The following is a 21,005-nucleotide window of genomic DNA, read 5'->3' on the forward strand; positions in this document are numbered from 1 at the left end:
TGATTCAGAAATGTTCTGACAATGCAAGGCTTAGAACAGTGCCCCAACCTTCATCAGTGCAGACAGGCAACCCAACTCCGTGCAGCCCCCATGTCAATGGGCCAGATCCAAAGCCCACTGAAGTTAAAGGTGTTTTTCCACTGACTTCAGACCCTTTGTAAGCTAAAGTTTCACCCCTATGAGTTTCTCATAGCAGGACCATGCCGATGTGTGTGTTTTCTCCGGTCATTTGATTCCACATTTACTTGGCTATAAAGCACTATGGAGAAGTATGGAAATAAACATAGAGGCTGGGATACTCAATGGAACCTAAGGGAATTATGTGACGAAATCCCATTGAAATTCAACAGGAGTTAGTTGTCAAATTCTCTGCAAGGTCTTTTGAACAATCCCAGCCATATGTCAACACAATAGCATCCTCTGAGGCCCAGATATTCACTGTGGTTTATAGAATCCCCTTCACGCCCTCACGAGGCACAATGTACTGTAGAAAGGCAACCAGGCAGAATGGAGCAGCCTGGCAGGGCATCGGGACGTGCCCTGAGCCACCAGCCAAGATCCCAACCCAAACGGGCTACCCTCTTCTAGGATGTGGGGAAGCTGTGAGGGATTAAATGAGTGGGACCCCTTCCTAATGGCAACACCCACTTAATAATACGAATACCCAGCTCTTATGCTCTTATGTAGTACTTTACAGAGGAAGTCAGTATCATCCCCATTATACTGATAGGGAAAATGAGGCATAGGGCAGTGAAGTAACTTGCCCAAGGCACCCAGAAGATTAGCGCTGGGAACACAACCCAGCTCTCCTGAGTCCCAGTCCAGTGCTTGCTCCAATAGGACACACTGCCTGACTCAGCATGTGTGAAGAGCTTTCTTCCTAAAGATTTCAATGTCCTTCACAAAGGTGGGTGGGTATCATTAGCTTCATGTCACAGAGGTTAATGACTTGCCCTAGGGCACATGGTGGGCCAGTGACAAAGCCAGGAAAAAAAGTCCAGTCACCTGACACCCGCTGCCCTGGGTCTGCACTCTAGCCATTAGACCACACTGCCTCCCACCAGAGCACAGAGATGTCTATCAGGCGAGTAGTGTGTGGAGGATGAGAGAGCAATTTCATTACTCCCAGATTTACCAATTAAGTTTGAACCCAAGTCTAGCCAGTTTCTTATTTTTAAGCAACCAATATATCCCCCAAATCCAATCCAAGCTAAGATTACAAACAGACTGAGACGGCAGCTGTTGTCAGTCATCCTCCCGCTCCCGGAGCCCTGAACATTAGCCACGGACAATGAGAAAAGTCCCAGCAATTCTCGCAAGTACATGGCAGGGCTCAGGGATTCTCTGTTCCCTGGCACCTTGTACAGTTGTTTGCATGTGTGCTGCATGAGAGCAGAGTGGGTGCAGAACATCACTGTTCAGACTGGGTAGCATTTTGTGCCTACTTTGCACTGTTGTAAATCACTGCACAACGTGCAGGGACATCAAGAATTAGGACATAGAATCAGAGAAATGTAGGGCTGGACGTGAGCTTGAAAGATCATCAAGTGCAGCCCTCTGCACTGAGGCAGAATCAAGTAAATCTGAACCATCCCTGACAGGTTATGTCCTATGGCTGCAGCTCTCCTTCCACAAGCAGTGGAGCTCACCAAGGAGCAATGGGAAATGTTCTTAGCAAGACTGATGGGTTTACCTGACTATAGCCCAGTGTCCCCTGAAAGAGATGCTCCAGCATGAGGCCAACCTAGGTAGAGAAACACAACAATCGCTAAAGCAGCAAAGAGTCCTGTGGCACCTTATAGACTAACAGACGTACTGGAGCATGGGCTTTCGTGGGTGAATACCCACTTCGTTGGATGCATGTAGTGGAACTTTCCAGAGGCAGGTATAAATATGCAAGCAAGAGTGAGTCAGACTAGAGATAACGAGGTTAGTTCAATCAGGGAGGATGAGGCCCTCTTCTAGCAGTTGAGGTGTGAACACCAAGGGAAGAGAAACTGCTTTTGTAGTTGGCTAGCCATTCAGTCTTTGTTTAATCCTGAGCTGATGGTGTCAAATTTGCAGATGAACTGAAGCTCAGCAGTTTCTCTTTGAAGTCTGGTCCTGAAGGTTTTTTGCTGCAGGATGGCTACCTTTAAATCTGCTATTGTGTGTCCAGGGAGATTGAAGTGTTCTCCTACAGGTTTTTGTATATTGCCATTCCTAATATCTGATTTGTGTCCATTTATCCTTTTACGTAGGGACTGTCCAGTTTGGCCGATGTACATAGCAGAGGGGCATTGCTGGCATATGATGGTGTATATTACATTGGTGGACATGCAGGTGAATGAACCGGTGATGGTGTGGCTGATCTGGTTAGGTCCTGTGATGGTGTCGCTGGTGTAGATATGTGGGCAGAGTTGGCATTGAGGTTTGTTGCATGGATTGGTTCCTGAGTTAGAGTTACTATGGTGCAGTGTGTAGTTACTGGTGAGAATATGCTTCAGGTTGGCAGGTTGTCTGTGGGAGAGGACTGGCCTGCCACCCAAGGCCTGTGAAAGTGAGGGATCATTGTCCAGGATGGGTTGTAGATCACTGATGATGCATTGGAGAGGTTTTAGCTGGGGACTGTATGTGTCGGGATTGCTGATTGCCTTCTGCACCACCATAAAACCCTTGATAGCTACGCCTCCTCTCCACCTCTTATTGAGCTGGGTCTTATTTACACAGCCAGCTCCTCAGGGTAGCAGCCGCATTTACTTCTGTGCTTTAGCACAACTGAACAAATAAGCCAGTAAACTAGAACTGTTCCTAGCTAATAACAATACCCAGCTCTTCCAAAGATGTTTCATCAGCAGATGTCAAAGCACTTTACAAAGGGAACCAGAATCATGACCTCCATTTTACAGATGGGGAAACTGAGGCACAGAGAGGTGAGATGACTTGACCAAGTTCCTGCAGGAGACTTATACAGAACTGGGAACAGAATGCAGATCTCCCATGTCTCTGTCTAGTGATCTAGCCACACTACCACCTCCATAAGCAGCTAGGTGTTTGTCTGGCCTTCATCACTGTCATGTCTGAACACCTCACAATCATTAGTGGGTTTTATCTTCACAGCCCCTCTGTAGCTAGGGCAGTGCCATTACTCCCATGTTACAGACTGAAGCACAGACTAGGGTAAGTGACTTGCTCCAGGTCACCCAGCAAGTCAGTGTCTGACCCGTTTGGTGCCCTATCCACTAGACCATTCTTCCTCCCTGTTTGCCCCCTAACCCCAAACCCTCAAAGAACTCAGAAGATGTGGCAGGAGATGTCCTTTGCCCACACAGGACCATTCTCTGAGGGTGTCCCTGTAAGGACGAATGCTTCCCCACCCCCACGCTGGTTCTCTAGCAGGGGATAGAAATAGCTCCTCCCTACCTCTCATCCTCTTGGGTCTCCAGCAGAACTGTGCTCCCCATCTCACACCACTATCTCAGAGAGGGAGACTCCAATTTGTCAATCTCTTTCTGGGATTGAGTTGCTCAGAACTAACTTAGTACTCCTGGTGTGCTCCACTAATGCTCCTGCAGTGTGCAGGGCTCTTTCACTCTTATTACTTTCCAGGCGCTTCCCCAGTGAACCTCCATCTTTCAGTTTCTACTCCTTCCCTGTAGAACAGAAACCATCCTTAACTACAAGGTTCTTCATATTTTTCCAAGCTGGATTTCACTGGGGCAGGGGAGGGGCGGGGAAGGGTTCTGCCCAAATACCTAACCTCTCTAATTCCCTTTGTCATATTTGTCTGTTCTCTTTGGTGTTCACAAGGCTTCCCAGTTTAGCACTGTCTGCCAGTTTCAGTACCATGCTGTTTACTCCTTCTTCTAGAATTCTTGATGATGGTATTAAATAAGACAGAGCTTAAAACCAGTGTCTGTGGTATCCCAGTAGATACTTACCAATTTATCATCACCCTTTGATTAGGACCATTTCAGTCAATATGACGGTGTTCATAAACAAGTCAAAGTGAATTAAATTTGTAAGTTATGATTTCATGAGATACTGTATCATACACTCTATTAGAATCCAAGTACATTATATCTTATCACATTCAATTTGTCTAGTCAATTCTGTAATTCTATTCATCTTATTTGGAAAGTTTTGGATTTATAACCCCGAAATTGATTACTTCTTAGCAATATTTTTCACTAATTTGCAAGAAATTAAAGTTAGATTTATTAGATGGTAATTGTCTTGAACATCCTTCTCTCCTCTTTTGAAGATGAGTACCACATTTTTTTCTCCAATCTTCTGGTGTCTCCTTAGTTCTTCATTACTTTCTTCAAAACCATTTGTCAGTAGTTCAGTAACTCTGTCGGCTAATTTTCTTAATACCCTAACATGTAATGTCAATTGGACTGACTGATGTGTTCATGTTCAGATTTTCCAAGTATTCCTCTACCTGCTTTTTATCAATAGGTTTTTTATATGGTTGTAGCGGGATGGTCACCCCGCTCCGGCCCTGAAGGGGTTAAAAGCAACCCTGGAGAGGGCTGTGGCAGGGAAAACCTAGGCTGATTGGGGGAAGCAGCCACAGCTGGGGCCACGCCCCAATCAGGCCACAGTTGGCCCTATAAGAGGGCTGAGGGCCAGAGGCTGGAAGAGATACTCTCTCTCTCACTTTAAAGAGAGAAGGACTTGGCTGCCTGGGAGCTGAGCAGGGTACCTGAGGTGGAGCAGTGCTGGGGAAGGGCAGAGGGAGCTGGGGAGCTCCAGCCTGGCAAAACCCCAGGCTGCAGGCCTCGTTAAGGGCCCCCAAAGGTACTAGCAGGATACCTGAAGTGGAGCAGTACTGGTGAAGGGTAGAGGGAGCTGGGGAGCTCCAGCCCAGCAAAGCCCCAGGCTGCAGGCCAAACTAAGGGCCCACAAAAGGGTACTAGGGCTGCAGAAGGGCAGCCCAGATATAGGCAGAGGCAGCTGGTCCAACCCTCACCCTTGCCGATGGAGAGTGGCCAATGCAGTCTGCCCCAGTGAGCAGGGGCTAGATGGTGACTGGCAGTAGCCACTGAGGCAAGGTGGGGATAGAGGGTTGGGAGACCCAGATTGTGGGTTACTGCTGGGGCAGAATCCTGACGTAAAAGGGCACCAGGGAGGGACATGGGGGCCAGTGGCAGGTGAGACATCAGCTGGCAGAGGATGCTCCAGAGCTGGAAAAGAGCTAATTCCCTGGACAACCAGCAGGAGGCGCTGCACCGGTGAGTTGTTGCCCCACCACAATGGTCTTCTTTACTTCTTAATTATACAAATGTTTTTATATTTATGTGCTTAGTCACCTTTTAAAAAGATCAGTATCTCAGACATTTTTGAATCATCATAAATATCATCCTCTTCTGCATTCAGCCCCTATTCAGGAAAGCACTGAAACACATGCTTAATTTTAAATGTGTTTAAACCTACCTCTGTTCATCAAAGCACTTAAACACATGCTTAACCTTAAGCGTGTGCTTCAGTTCTATTGACTTCAATAAGACTTAAGTATGTGCTTAATTGGTTTGCTGAATCAGGGTCTTATTAATGGCCCCATTTCCTCTCTAGAGCTAGGTTTTCTATTGTGATATATTTACAAAAGCCCCTCTTAGTCTTCTTACTTTTTCCAGCTACCATTAATGCATACCTCCTCTACGAAGCCCTTATTGGTTTTTACTCACGAAAGCTTATGCCCAAATAAATCTGTTAGTCTCTAAGAGCTTTGTCTCCCTTGCGTTCTGCCTAAAGCTTCCATTCTTCCTTGACGTCACATTGGCCTCCATCTTCATTAAGTCTCCACCTGCTTTTGGCCCAGGGTCTCCACTTGCCTCATTCCTGCTGATGATCATTGCCTTTAGTTTCTGTCCATTTTGGTTCTCGTTGTTTGGTTCAGAGACTTGAGCTGCCATTCAAGTTTCTATTCCTTTTCCTGTAGAAACCATCTTGAACTTCATGAGTAGTCCTCATGTTCTTCCTTCTTAAATAGGAACCTTGGCCCAGTCCCATGTCGGGATGACTTATACCCCTCAAGAGCTATTCCTGAGGCCACTCATTACTTCCTACTTCAGGATGTCTCCACTACTGGTGGCCTCTGTTATGTGGCTGGACACTCTGCCCTTGTTGCTGAGGGAGATCTTTGAAAGCATCTAAGGCCTGGTCTACACTGGGGGAGGAAGGATCGACCTAAGATCTTCAGCTATGAGAACAGCGTAGCTGAAGTCGACATATCTTAGGTTGACTTACCTCGCGTCCTCACGGTGCAGGGTTGACTGCCGCCGCTCCCCCGTCGACTCCGCTTCTGTCTCTCGCTATGGTGGAGTACAGGAGTTGATGGCAGAGCGATCAGGGATTGATTTATCGCATATACACTAGATGCGATAAATCGATCCCCGGAAGATTGATCACTACCCACCAATCTGGTGGGTAGTGTAGACGTACCCTAAGTGATTGATCAGCACAAGTTCCATTCAATCAATGGGACTTGTGCACCTAAATCCTTTAGGTGCTTTTGAAAATCTACCCCCATCTGAATGTTCCCACTAGCTTCTACCTCTGCTAGTGGCCACCTCACATTACCTACCTACCTACTCCCTTATTTTTTAATTGACTCCATTCCTATCTGTACACCTCAGAGGTATTTCTCATAGGCCTGGTCTACACTTGGGGGTGGGGTGGGGTCGATGTAAGATACACAACTTCAGCTATGGGAATAGGTAGCTGAAGTCAACGTATCTTATTTTGACTTACCTCCCGTCCTCACAGCGTGGGATCGACGGCCGTGGCTCCCCCGTTGACTCCGCTACTGCCGCTCGCCCTGGTGGAGTTCCGGAGTTGACAGGAGCGCGTTCGGGGATCGCTACCCGCCGATCCGGTAGGTAGTCTGAACTTACCCATAGAATAGAATCATAGAATATCGGGGTTGGAAGGGACCTCAGGAGGTCATCTTGTCCAATCCCCTGCTCAAAGGACCAATCCCCAACAAAATCATCCCAGCCAGGGCTTTGTCAAGCCTGACCTTAAAAACCTCTAGGGAAGGAGATTCCACCACCTCCCTAGGTAACCCATTCCAGTGCTTCACTGCCCTCCTAGTGAAAAAGTTTTTCCTAATATCCAACCTAAACCTCCCCCACTGCAACTTGAGACCATTACTCCTTGTTATGTCATCTGCTACCACTGAGAACAGTCTAGATCCATCCTCTTTGGAACCCCCTTTCAGGTAGTTGAAAGCAGCTATCAAATCCCCCCTCATTCTTCTCTTCTGCAGACTAAACAAGCCCAGTTCCCTCAGCCTCTCCTCATAAGTCATGTGCTCCAGCCCCCTAATAATTTTTGTTGTCCTCTGCTGGACTCTTTCCAATTTTTCCACATCTTTCTTGTAGCGTGGGGCCCAATACTGGATACAGTACTCCAGTACTCCAATGTGATTCTGAGGGACATCAGTGACTTGTTACCTTAATTGCACACGCATGTTCCCCTCACTTTTACTGTTGAAAATGCTTTACACTAAAAATAAAGACTCACGAAGCTGAAACTGAAGAGTTATTTATCCAAAAGGAATAAATCCTGCAGCACTTTCAGCTACCTGCATGAATGACTGTGGTGTGTTCTCCATTCAGGGTCTTTGTCCTGCATTATGTTCCACACTTGGGCCTTGGCAGGTTGAGAGGCACAACAGGCCAGTCTCCCAGGACCTCTTGGGTTAACGTTAGTTTTGTGTCCCCCCACTTCAGGCTTTAGGCACAAGGTCTCATTCTTGACTGCCAAGAGATCTGCTGGGGGAGAAGTTCAAGTTTCCGTCTATTCTGTCTCTGGTCTCCTGCCGGAAGCAGATTCTCCAAATTTCACTTGCAATTGGGTCCTCCTCAGACAGCAAGATCCATCCCATGTCCTGTCCTGGAGGCTGGGTGGTAACATGAGGACTCCATGTTTCTACAACTAAACTGGCTCCTTATGAAGAGAACTTGGAAGCAGGTATACAGGTGTAGGAGGGAAGAATTTGGAGGAGGCACCAGAAAGTCCATCTGTTTGCATCTGGGCACCTTCCTGCAAGTGCCATGAAGGTATGGAGTTCTTCAAACCAGTTTCTCACTACTCTGTGTTACAGCTGTTGGTGGGGGACTTGTTTCCTCCCTGTTACTGCCACAATTCAGTTGGGTGGCATCCTGTTGGTCCTCTGTATACTCGTGTACCTCATTTCTTCTGATGCTCCAGCCTCAGGCCAGCTGATGCTGAGGCTCTTTCTAAGTCATTTGGCCCAGTCTGTCTGGGTGTGCTGGCTGTCTGCTCCTGCTCCTCATGTGTCTTCTGTTTCAACTCCAGTGCTGTCCTGAATCTGTAGCTACCTCGTATGACCCACAGCTGCTGGCTTCTAATTTTCCCCAGGGTGCTCAACCTTTGCTCTGCCCCAGGCCCCTCCCCCCCCTGCCCCTGCCCCCAAGCTCACACCCCACCTCTTCCTGCCCCCAATCCAACCCCAGACCCACCCCCACTCCACTCCTTCCCCAAGGCCCCTACCCCATTTCTTCCTGCCCTGCTCTGCCCCGTCCCGCTTCTTCCCCACCTCTTTCCGTCCCTCCCCCGAGCACGCGCTCGTCCCCCACCCTCCCAATGCCTTCTGTACGCTGCTGAACAGCTGTTCCTCCTCCCTCCCAGCACCTCCTGCATGCCATGGAAGACTTGGTCGGCAGGGGCCACAGGTGGGCAGGAGTGGGGGAAGGGAGGGGAGCTTGGCTGCTGGTGGGTGCTAAGCATCTGCTAATTTTTTTTTTAATGGGTGCTCCCCATGGAGTCAGCGCCTATGACCTGTGTCCCACCTCAGTTTGGACTTTTGCCATTGCTTTGTGGGACTCTGTGATGGCTGGGTTCAGACCTGCTCATACTGGTTCCTTTGTTGCAGCTGCCTGCCTAGCTCAGCTATCTCTTAATGGCTTCTGTGTCCCCTCCTGTCTGTCATTCCTCTACTGGCCTGCAGCAGACTACCCCTTGCAGGAAGCCAAGTTGGTTCTCTGGCCCATCCATCCCTGTGCTAGGCTACTATCTAGTCTCTGGGAGTGGGAGATATGGTGATCGAGCAACATTGCCAGGAAGGGATCCCTTCCTGTCTATTTGGCTTTTGCCATGGGTCTCCTCCATCATTGCCAGCTCTGCCTTCCCATTGTTTTGTGAGTACCCAGAGGAAGCTGTCGTGTGCTCAAATGCCCATTCAGTGATGAAACATTTGAATCTGCTGCAGTATGCTGGGGCCCATGATCTCAGTGTAACATGTTAGGTATGTATCTTGGGAGTGTGGGGAGAATTCAGTAAATAGCTTTGGCCAAAACAAAATGTTACAAGAGTCAAACCATCTTGTTTCAGCAGCTTCTGTTTGAAACGTTCCTAGTTTTCATTTTGAAATAATATTTTGCATTGAAATGGAGTCAGATTTTTTTTAAATGAAAAACAAACACAAACAAGGGGGGGGGGGTTTAAAAGCTGCCTCAAAACAAAAGGAAATGGGGGGGGGGGGGGAGGGGAACAAAACATTTCATTTTTGGCCACTGAACTGAAATCTCAATTAGTCACTCAGCTCTATTCACAGGCTTCTGCTAAGTGTGCGCAGAATCTATACATCACTCGACTCCTTTCACATGCTTTGGTCTGGGCATTTCCTGAATGGCTCTCAGCTTCTCAGGGTCTGGCCAGAATCCCTCTGGAGTCCACAGACGTCTGGTGGCGGGACCCTCTGTTCTCCTCAGCTTCAGCCTGTTGGCATTCAGCCCAATACTCTGCTCCTGGCACTTGTGTAGTAGTTGTCACTGCTTGGTATCATTGTTCCGGGTGGCTTCTTCCGTGACATCTCCTGCTCCTACAATCAGAACATCACCACTTGCTGTCTTGATGCCCCTCTAGCATCTGGTTCAGTTTGCTCTGGAACATCTCTGTGGCTGGGCTGATGCCCATCAGCCTTCGTACCCAGCAGTGCCTGCCAAAAGGTGCCTGGTGAAGGCTGTCAGGTGGCTCATCTGGCTCAATACCCAGAACCCATGCTTGATGTCAGAACAACAATCACTTTTTCCCTTGACAGCTTGGGCAACAGGTCCTCAGTGACTTCTTCCCAGTGCCCTGCTCAGTGTGTTGGGTCAGTGCCAAGCCTCAGCTTACCTGAGGTTTTCTCACCGCTACCTGGCTGCTGATCCACGCCGGGCTAGTTTCAGTGGGTGTAATGATGCCTCTTCCTTGCAGGCTTGCCAGTTTCTTCTTCAGAAGCTCCACAAGAGCTAATGGAATGCCCCATTTCACAAGTCTCACAGGCTGCACTGGGGGTCTATTGCTAACTTCAGCTTTCTCTCCAGGTGCCCATCTCCTTGAAATACATCCTTGTATTCAGTTGCAATGCTAGACAGGGCCCGTGGAGACTCTTCCCCCTCATCTGTCACATTGAGAATGTTGGTGGTGCATTGCAATCAAACCCATGGCTTGTGCTGCCCTGCTGCCAGCAGTGGGTGGTACCCTCATGTGCCAACTAGTGTAAACTCCAGGTGATAATGTCTCTTCTTGCATGGGTTTCTTATTGACAGACTGCGTTTGCCCACTGGCCTTAGAACGTTTTATAGCACATAACCAGCATTTAGTCACATTTCTCCAATCGAATATTGCTGCTTATCAGTATCCAGATGGAACTGAATTGTTCATTGGTCTAATAGCATAGTTGCAAAGATGATAGCTGAATGGCTAGCAGATGTCTTTTGCAGTGTGACTTTAGAAGATGCAGGGACTTGAAATGTAAAGTCACACTGCAGATCTCTTCATGTAAGTCTTTACGTCCTCAGTCACTGCATGTAGGGTCTGGACTGATGACTTTTCAAGGTCATAGAATCATAGAAGTGTAGGGCTGGAATGAACTGCTGGGTTTTTTTCTTCCTGGGGTAGCTGTGGCATTGGGACATAGTGGGTCTGTCTGCCACACTGCTTGTACCACTGCCTAGAGGCTGGCAATTTGCTTCATGTTGTTTTCCACAGTACATACACTGGACCATGATGCCTGCATTCTTAGCCTGTCTCTGTCCTGCTTCCTTTAGCCTGTGTACTTGTTCTGTACTGTTGCTGTTTTGATCCTTTCCCTGCACAGCTCGGTTTCCCTTGCTATTTGAAGGCATATCTATCAGGTTTGATCTGTCTCTCAACACTCTCTCCTGTAAACAAATCTCATGTCCCACAAATGATTCTATCCTTAATTAGTGAGTCTTTTATGTCTCCAGAGTTACATGTGGATGCCAGAGTTCTCAGCTGTTGAGTAAGTACCTATTCCTTCTGTTTCTTAGTGTCAATACAAAAAAGGTATCACTCTATAGTTTCATTCTATCTGGGCTCACAGTACTCTGCAGTGTGCCCTTGTTGCCAAGAAGGCTAACAGCATATTGGGCTGCATTAGTAGGAGCATTGCCAGCAGATCGAGGGAAGCAGAGGCCACATCTGGAGTATCGCATCCAGTTCTTAGCCCCCTACTACAGAAAGGATGTGGAGAAATTTGGAGAGTCCAGTGGAGGGAAACGAAAATGATGAGAGTTCTGGGGCACATGACTTACAAGGAGAGGCTGAGGGAACTGGGCTTGTTTCTTCTGCAGAAGAGAAGAATGAGGGGGGATTTGATAGCAGCCTTCAACTACCAAAGAGGATGGAGCTAGGCTGTTCTCAGTGGTGGCAGATGACAGAACAAGAAGCAATGGTCTCAAGTTGCAGTGGGGGAGGTTTAGGTTGGATATTAGGAAACACTATTTCACTAGGAGGGTGGTGAAGCACTGAAATGGGTTACCTAGGGAGGTGGTGGAATCTCCATCCTTAGAGGTTTTTAAGGCCCAGCATGACAAAGCCCTGGCTAGGTTGATTTAGTTGGTGTTGGTCCTACTTTAAGCAGGGAGTTGGACTAGATGATCTCTTGAGGTCTCTTCCAACCCTAATCGTCTATTATTCAAACACCTTGATCCATTGTTCCAGTGTTTGGGGGTTTATTCCAGGCAACCCCAACAAGATAGTCAGAAGCTTTATCTTCATTTGTTCATCTTTATCCCTCATGGCCAGCTCTGGATAAAGATTCAATTCTTGCTTCTTTGCTTGTGCGAGGCTTGTCTGCAAATCCATCATTCCTTGTGATGAGTCCTTCCCTGCTGCCTGTTTGCTCGTTTCTAGCTGCTGCTTTGTTTGCCCGTTAATCACACTCGCTTCCTTGCTGTGGGTCTCACTAGACTAACCACTGCCATCATGTTTCATGGAGTGCATGCTGGGTAATAACATGAGAAGACTCCAGGCTTGGAAAACCGAACTAGCTCTTTATTAAGAGAACTATTTGCAGAGATGCTGCAACTGCAGCTAGAATTCTAGCTCTGTGCACAGAGAATGTATTTCTGATGTCTCCTCCTAACTCTTCCCTCCTGCAACCTGTGCTCCTTCCTTCACATACCATGCAGGTTGCTATACATCTCACTGGTCACAGCACCAACTCCTGTGGCCTCTCCACAGCAGTGCTGTAGAAACAAGCAATTTTGCCTCTTCAACTGGCTCAACAGATTCTGGAGAGTATCAGAGGATGACTGGTTACAAATAACCATAGGTGTGATCACAGCATGAAACATGAACCTTTCCTATCCCTATAGGTTCTTATACCACACCTGTCACTGTTATAGCTGAGTGCTCCCATGTTTTAGGAACACCGATCTGCTGTGTGACCTTAGGCCAGTCTCTTTCCCTCTGTACCTGTTTCACTGGCCACCCTTTTGCTCTCTGTATTTAGCTTTTTAGGGCAGAGACTGTCCCTTACTATGTGTTTGTTAAGAGTCCACCACAATTGGGCCCTGATCTCAGCTGCGGCCTCTACACACTAATCATCATTATGCCCTGCTTTGCTGGTAAGGAATGTGCTTGCTCGTTTTTTTTTTTAAATTAAATCACGTTCAATAAAGAAAAAGCAAACTGGGACTTGTTACTACATAGATGGTTGTTTCTGACTAGGTCAGTTAAGTTCCTTCTTTATGCTATAAACACTTTATCTTGGTTTATTTGGCTTGGCAGACCTTTATTGTCAACTTATAAAGTCTTCACAGATGCTTCAAACAGGTTTCAGAGTAACAGCCGTGTTAGTCTGTATCCGCAAAAAGAACAGGAGTACTTGTGGCACCTTAGAGACTAACAAATTTATTAGAGCATAAGCTTTCGTGGACTACAGCCCACTTCTTCGGATGCATATAGAATGGAACATATATTGAGGAGATATATATACACACATACAGAGAGCATAAACAGGTGGGAGTTGTCTTACCAACTCTGAGAGGCCAATTAATTAAGAGAAAGGGAAAAAAAAAAAAAAAAAAAAACTTTTGAAGTGATAATCAAGCTAGCCCAGTACAGACAGTTTGATAATAAGTGTGAGAGTACTTACAAGGGGAGATAGAGTCAATGTTTGTAATGGCTCAGCCATTCCCAGTCCTTATTCAAACCGGAGTTGATTGTGTCTAGTTTGCATATCAATTCTAGCTCAGCAGTCTCTCTTTGGAGTCTGTTTTTGAAGTTTTTCTGTTGTAATATAGCCACCCGCAGGTCTGTCACTGAATGACCAGACAGGTTAAAGTGTTCTCCCACTGGTTTTTGAGTATTTTGATTCCTGATGTCAGATTTGTGTCCATTAATTCTTTTGCGTAGAGACTGTCCGGTTTGGCCAATGTACATGGCAGAGGGGCATTGCTGGCACATGATGGCATATATCACATTGGTAGATGTGCAGGTGAACGAGCCCCTGATGGTATGGCTGATGTGATTAGGTCCTATGATGATGTCACTTGAATAGATATGTGGACAGAGTTGGCATCGGGGTTTGTTACAAGGATAGGTTCCTGGGTTAGTGGTTTTGTTCAGTGATGTGTGGTTGCTGGTGAGTATTTGCTTTAGGTTGGGGGGTTGTCTGTAAGCGAGGACAGGTCTGTCTCCCAAGATCTGTGAGAGTAAAGGATCATCTTTCAGGATAGGTTGTAGATCTCTGATGATGCGCTGGAGAGGTTTTAGTTGGGGGCTGAAGGTGACAGCTAGTGATGTTCTGTTATTTTCTTTATTGGGCCTGTCTTGTAGGAGGTGACTTCTGGGTACTCGTCTGGCTCTGTCAATCTGTTTTTTCACTTCAGCAGGTGGGTATTGTAGTTTTAAGAATGCTTGATAGAGATCTTGTAGGTGCTTGTCTCTATCCGAGGGATTGGAGCAAATGCGGTTATATCTTAGAGCTTGGCTGTAGACAATGGATCGTGTGGTGTGTCCTGGATGGAAGCTGGAGGCATGTAAAACTCCGGTTTGAATAAGGACTGGGAATGGCTGAGCCATTACAAACATTGACTCTATCTCCCCTTGTAAGTACTCTCACACTTATTATCAAACTGTCTGTACTGGGCTAGCTTGATTATCACTTCAAAAGTTTTTTTTTTTTTTTTTTCTCTTAATTAATTGGCCTCTCAGAGTTGGTAAGACAACTCCTACCTGTTTATGCTCTCTGTATGTGTGTATATATATCTCCTCAATATATGTTCCATTCTATATGCATCCGAAGAAGTGGGCTGTAGTCCACGAAAGCTTATGCTCTAATAAATTTGTTAGTCTCTAAGGTGCCACAAGTACTCCTGTTCTTCTTTATGCTTCAAACAGTTGCAATATAAATATGCAGTGAAGGAGCGAGGTTTCTTAATTCATGCCTGCTGTGACCTACAAGAGTTGGGTAGGTGCAGAGAGGAAACCAATGTGGGAGGCAAAAGATGTCTGAAAGCATATAGGCCCAGTGGATTGGTACGCTCAGGGCCAGCATGCAGCTTGGGCAATGTCAGTATTGTCAGTACCTGAAATCAGGACCGATAACGCCAGCTCTGAGGAGGTTTCCCTGTCAAGACCTCTCTTTTAGGGCAATAAACGTTCCTGAATTCCAGCCAGACCTTGACTCAGGATGAAATGAGTCTCCTCACTTAGCTGTACATGGAGAAGGCAGAGCTGAGGCAAGGAGACAAAATAAACTGGAGGGGAACAGGCTACATAAATGAGACTTCAAGAACACCCAGATGCTGAAAGTGACCGAGGAAAAGCAACATGGAGAGGCAGCAGAAAGTGGAGTTAGTGGAGGGAAAGCAGGAAGGGGAAGGCAGAACCAAGGTGATCTAGGGGGAGGGCAGGGAACTGACAATGAGTTAAGGGCACCCAGTGGCATTAGCAATATGGTGGTGTGTAGGGGAGGTAAGCTGCATTGGTCAGCGTGACTGGTGATCTACTGATAGGCTGTGGGTGGGAGGAAGGAGGAGTGCTGCCCTGCTGCATGAGTTATGTTTCGTAACCCCTACATTTCTGTATTCTTAAATATACAGCAGGGTTGGCTATATGGCCCAGCAGGCAGGGCACTGGCCTAGAAGACAAAAGACCTGTGTTCTAGTCCCTGATCTGCTGGGTCATGTCACACCTTTGTTTTACTTGTTCATTTAGATCAGGGGTTCTCAACCTTTTTTCTTTCTGAGGCTCCTCCAACATGCTATAAAAACTCCATAGTCCACCAGTACCATAACAACTGGTTTTCTGCATATAAAAGCCAGAGCCGGCATTAAGGGGTAGCAAGCAGGGCAACTGCCTGGGGCCCCATGCCATAGGGGCCCCTGCAAAGCAAAGTTCGGCTTCAGCCTCGGGTGGTGGGGCTCAGAGCCCTTGACTTCCGCCCCATGGGGTGGGGCTTCGGCTTTCTGCCCTGGGCCCCAGTGAGTCTAACACTGACCCTGCTTGGTGGCCCCCCTGAAACCTGATAGGGAGCCCAGGACTCCTGATTGAGAACCACTCACTTAGATTGTAAGCACTTTGGTGTGGGGGACAGCATACATACAGCACCTAGCACAACGGGGGCCAGACATCGCTTGCGGCTCGCTGTGCTAGACAGGATGATAAGGGTCCCTAATGTCTGGGTCGCTTTGCAACCAAAATCTAAATTAAATAAAAATGAGCGCTCACTGGCTCAGGACCAGAGACAATTGGGTATGTGCAATGTGGGGTTATTTCCTGGGCCTAGGGAGCAGGTCAACAATTCCCGGACACTATTCTTCCTCCGCCAACAATTTTCAGCGCCAAACAAGCCATTTTATTCGTTATGTTAAAAGAGCAAATCTCCAGAACAGACCAGCAGGGCCAGCAAGTGAAGGATGACGTGGGGAGACTAACACCAACATTAAAGAGAGCTGGGGCAAGGCTGCAGCACAGAGTCACCTTGGAAACAGTCTGACTTTAGTTCCCAAGCATCCCAAACTGATTCTGGCCTTTCCAGAAGAGTGGTGCAGAGAGGAAGCTTGGTCAAGGCACTGCAGGGTGACTCTAGTGTCAATTCCCAGCTTGACTACACATGCCCTACGTGTACAAGGGTAAGCCACAGACCACCAGCTCTTCAGCACCTGCCATTGGGGCCAGACTTTCAACAAAGTTCAGCTGCCATTTAGGCACCTGGACATGGGTGGGATTTTCAAATGCACCTAAAAGCCCTTTAAAAACTAGCTGTCCGCTCCTAAAGTCCTGGGCTCCTCGGAAAAGCTAGTCCTGATTTCTGTGCTTAAATAGGAACCAAGCTCTTTTGAAAACCTGGTCTTTAAGCTCTCCATGTCTCAGGCCCTCATCTGTAAAACGGATTAAAAATACCATGGATTTTGTTCCCAGCCTGTTGTTGACCTGCTGCATGACATCAGGCAAGCCTCTGACCCATTCGGCCACTCCGTGCCTCCGTTTCCCCATCCCACCCTTTGTCTGTTTGCTCTGTTCAGACTGAGAGTGCTTTGGCATGTCTCACTGCATGGGCCCGGAAATGCATCCCTCTGTACCACAACAGGTTGAAACTTTCTTCCTCCTCTCAACTGTTAGCATCTCCTGTGATTCTAAAGCTCCCCTCCCACCCCAGGACCCCTTCCAGCCTCATCCGCTTCCCAGGGGGATAACATTTCTTATTCTGGGTAGATCTGATAATGTTGAAAGTGCACTGGATTAAGAGCCAGTTTCTCCAGTGCTGGGAGCTTTAGTCTCCACTCAGTCTGGGCCTCGGAGCTCGTGGCACTCGTATAACAATCCTACCAGCAGTGGTCGGGGTTTAGCATAATGAAGAGAGTGAAATCAAGACACTAGGCTCTCACTCTGGCCAGCCCCTCCCCTCAAGTAATACATTTTACCAAAGAGAATATCTCTCCTCTGCTTTCTCTCCTTTTCTGCATTTTCTCCACCTTCTGGGACTCCACTCACTCCTCCTCTCTCCATTTCCCCCACCCTGCCTTTCTTTATTACATGCTTCCCCCTCACTCTCCTTTGCTTTCCTTTCTTTCCCTTGCAAGCGCCTGTCTTTTGCACCTCCCTCCCCATGCTCTCTTGCTTCCTGCTGCCTTCCCCACAACGCGCTCTCGCTCTGCTCACCCCCTTCCCAGGCTAGGAGCTACAAATGATTCGATTTTCAGCCCAATTAAGGCAGCCTGTCTCCTGGCTGGGACAGAGAAAAGGTTGGCTCTGGAAGGTGGGAAACGTGCTTTGACAGGTCCTGGCGTCTCCAGCGCCCTCCGATGGCACTGCCTGCTGGGTTCCTTTGTTGTTTGCTCCAGGAGAAGGGCCAGGGCCCAGCGGGGGTTGGGGAGGGTCTCTCTTGCCCCTCCTTTTCCCAAGCTGAGCAAAAAGAATAGCTAATTAAGAGGTCTAAATGCAGGCAAAACTAATTCCCTATTCAGACCGCTGACGGGTGGAGGGGGAGGCAGGCGGACAGGGAGCTGGAGAGCATGACATCATAGCTTGCAGGAGCTAAAGCCAAGAACCTGGGGAATTAGGTTAACCCTCTCCTCACTGCCCTCTAGGGATGGGCAATGAAACCAAGGAGCCTTCACTACCTGCACCTCCATGGCGCCCTACCACCAGGTGAGGGGCTCGCACAGTCCCCTCCAGGGCCCTTGCCAGACAGCCGCTGAAGCACATTGGCACTGCTGGGCACACAGTGTGTCTGTCTCAGTCGGGGCCGCGAGTGGAGGAGAATGCAGTAATGGGCCAATGAAAGATGGCAGCTCTTGACCCCCACACCTGCCCTTAGTGCACAACCACAATCCCCTCTGTTCCCCCCACCAGCTGCTCCTCTCCCACACACCCCTTATGTAACCCCTTTGGGGTTTAGAGAGCATGGCCCTTCAAATCTTTTTCCTAAGCGGGAGGGGGAGAGTAAGAAAAAAGGAGGGAAACTCCAGGGGGCAGCGCTGGAGCTTCAAGGAGATGGGGAGGCAGGCTGCAGGCCCTGGAAAAGTGAAGCAGCAGAGAACCTACCCGAGGACTGAGACAGACAGGGCCGATCGGGGACACCCCAGGACAGGAGCCAGGAGGAGCACTGTGCCAGGGAGGAATTGCCAAGAAGGACAGGCCGGAGCTGGACCCAGTATCACTGCTGCCCAGAGCTGCATGGGGCTGTGAGTACTGGAGCTTGGGACTCTGCATTGGGAACAAGGAGGGAGGTTGCTAGATAGTTAAGTGGGGAGGTTGTCGCTCTGTGTGGCTTTGCAGAGAGCGGCAGAAGAGGGCACCAGAGGGGTTTGTTGGGGGAAAGTTCACTGGCGCCCAAGACTCACCACTGGACTGGAACTTTGCTCAGGACTCCTGAACTCTGTGTGCAGACACATTGCTCAGTGTCTGCCCTTCCAGACTGTGCTACCACTGGGCTTGTGGGGCCTTGGCTTGAATGCAGCCCTGTTTTACTGCTCCCCCTATATTTCCCCTTGTTGTTTTACTCCTCTCATCCCTCTGTAAATAAATATTTCCCTTGTTATATCCACTATACTTTTCCTGTGGGTGTGTGTGTTCACTCTGGGGAGTTTGGAACAGGTGCCCCTGGGGTGGAAGGGATTTCTCCTGCTGCATTCCTGCACGCGCCACCTCTTGGCCAGAGCTGCCTGCAGAGCAGACTCCATCTTGGCCACGAGGGCGCTAAAGTTACACTTACAGACCCAGCTTCTCATTCTCTGCGCCCCCCCCCCCCCACTGTTATCTTGCTCTATCATACCCCTCACCCCCATAAGCAGGGTCTACATGAACTCTCCCCGACATCTAGTGATGAGCTGGGGAAGACTTGTTTGCATGCACACACGCAGCCTGCCTAGGTGCACAGCATGATGGGGCTGCTTTTCCCAAACGCTCACCTTTGGCTGGTGTTGGATCACAAGTCACTTTGTTATTGGGGGCAGGGGTAATAAAGAGTTATTATTAGGGCTGTCAGTGATTAAAAATTAATTGTACAATTAAAAAAATAAATTGCGATTAATTGCACTGTTAATAATAGAATACCATTTATTTAAATAGTTTTGGATGTTTTCTACATTTTCAAATATATTGATTTAAATTACAACAAAATACAAAGTGTACAGGACTCACTTTATATTTATTTTGATTACAAATATTAGCACTGTAAAAAACAAAAGAAATAGCATATTTCAATTCAGCTAATACAAGTACTGTAGTGCAATCTCCTTATCATGAAAGTTGAACTTACAAATGTAGAATTATGTACAAAAAATAACTGCATTCAAAAACAAAACTATTTAAAACTTTAGAACCTACAAGTCCATTCAGTCCTACTTCAGCCAATTGCTCAGACAAACAAGTTTGGTTACAATTTGCAGGAGATAATGCTGCCCACGTCTTGTTTACAATGTCACCTGAAAGTGAGAACAGGCATTCACATGGTGCTGTTGTAGCCGGCATCGCAAGATATTTACGTGCCAGATGCACTAAAGATTCATATGTCCCTGAATGCTTCAACCACCATTCCAGAAGACATGAGTCCATGCTGATGACGGGTTCTGCTCGATAATGATCCAAAGCAGAGCAGACCGACGCATATTCATTTTCATTATCTGAGTCAGATGCCACAGCGGAAGGTTGATTTTCTTTTTTTGCAAAAAGAAGAACAGGAGTACTTGTGGCACCTTAGAGACTAACAAATTTATTAGAGCATAAGCTTTCGTGGACTACAGCCCACTTCTTCGGATGCATATAGAATGGAACATATATTGAGGAGATATATATACACACATACAGAGATACAGACTAACACGGCTGTTACTCTGAAACCTTTCTTTTTTTGGTGGTTCGGGTTCTGTAGTTTCTGCATCGGAGTGTTGCTCTTTTAAGACATCTGAAAGCATTCTCCACACCTCATCCCGCTCAGATTTTGGAAGGCATTTCAGATTCTTAAACCTTGGGTCAAGTGCTATATCTGTCCTTAGAAATCTCACATTGGTACCTTCTTTGTATTTTGTCAAATCTGCTGTGAAAGTGCTCTTAAAGCGAACATGTGCTGGGTCATCATCCAAGACTGCTATAACATGAAATATATGGCAGAATGCAGGTAAAACAGAACAGGAGACATACAATTCTCCCCCAAGGAGTTCAGGCACAAATTTAATTAACGCATTATTTTAACGAGCATCATCAGCATGGAAGCATGTCCTCTGGAATGGTGGCCGAAGCATGAAGGGGCATATGAATGTTTAGCATATCCGGCATGTAAATACCTTGCAACGCCAGCTACACAAGTGCCATTCAAACACCTCTTCTCACTTTCAGGTGACATTGTAAATAAGAAGCAGTCAGCAGTATCTCCTGTAAATGTAAACAAACTTGTTTGCCTTAGCAATTGGCTGAACAAGAAGTAGGACTGAGTGGACTTGTAGGCTCTAAAGTTTTGCATTGTTTTGTTTTTGAGTGCAATTATGTAACAAAAAAAATCTATATTTGTAAGTTACACTTCCACAATAAAGAGATTGCACTACAGTACTTGTATGAGGTGAACTGAAAAATACTTTTTCTTTTATCATTTTTACAGTGTAAATATTTGTAATAAAAAATAATAATATAAAGTGAGCACTGTACACTTTGTATTCTGTGTTGTAATAGAAATGAATATATTTGAAAATGTAGAAAAACATCCAAAAATATTTAATAAATTTCAATTGGTATTCTATTGTTTAACAGTGTGATTA

Source organism: Chrysemys picta, chromosome 10 (genome assembly GCF_011386835.1).
Source record: "Chrysemys picta bellii isolate R12L10 chromosome 10, ASM1138683v2, whole genome shotgun sequence".
Lineage (NCBI taxonomy): Eukaryota > Metazoa > Chordata > Testudines > Emydidae > Chrysemys > Chrysemys picta.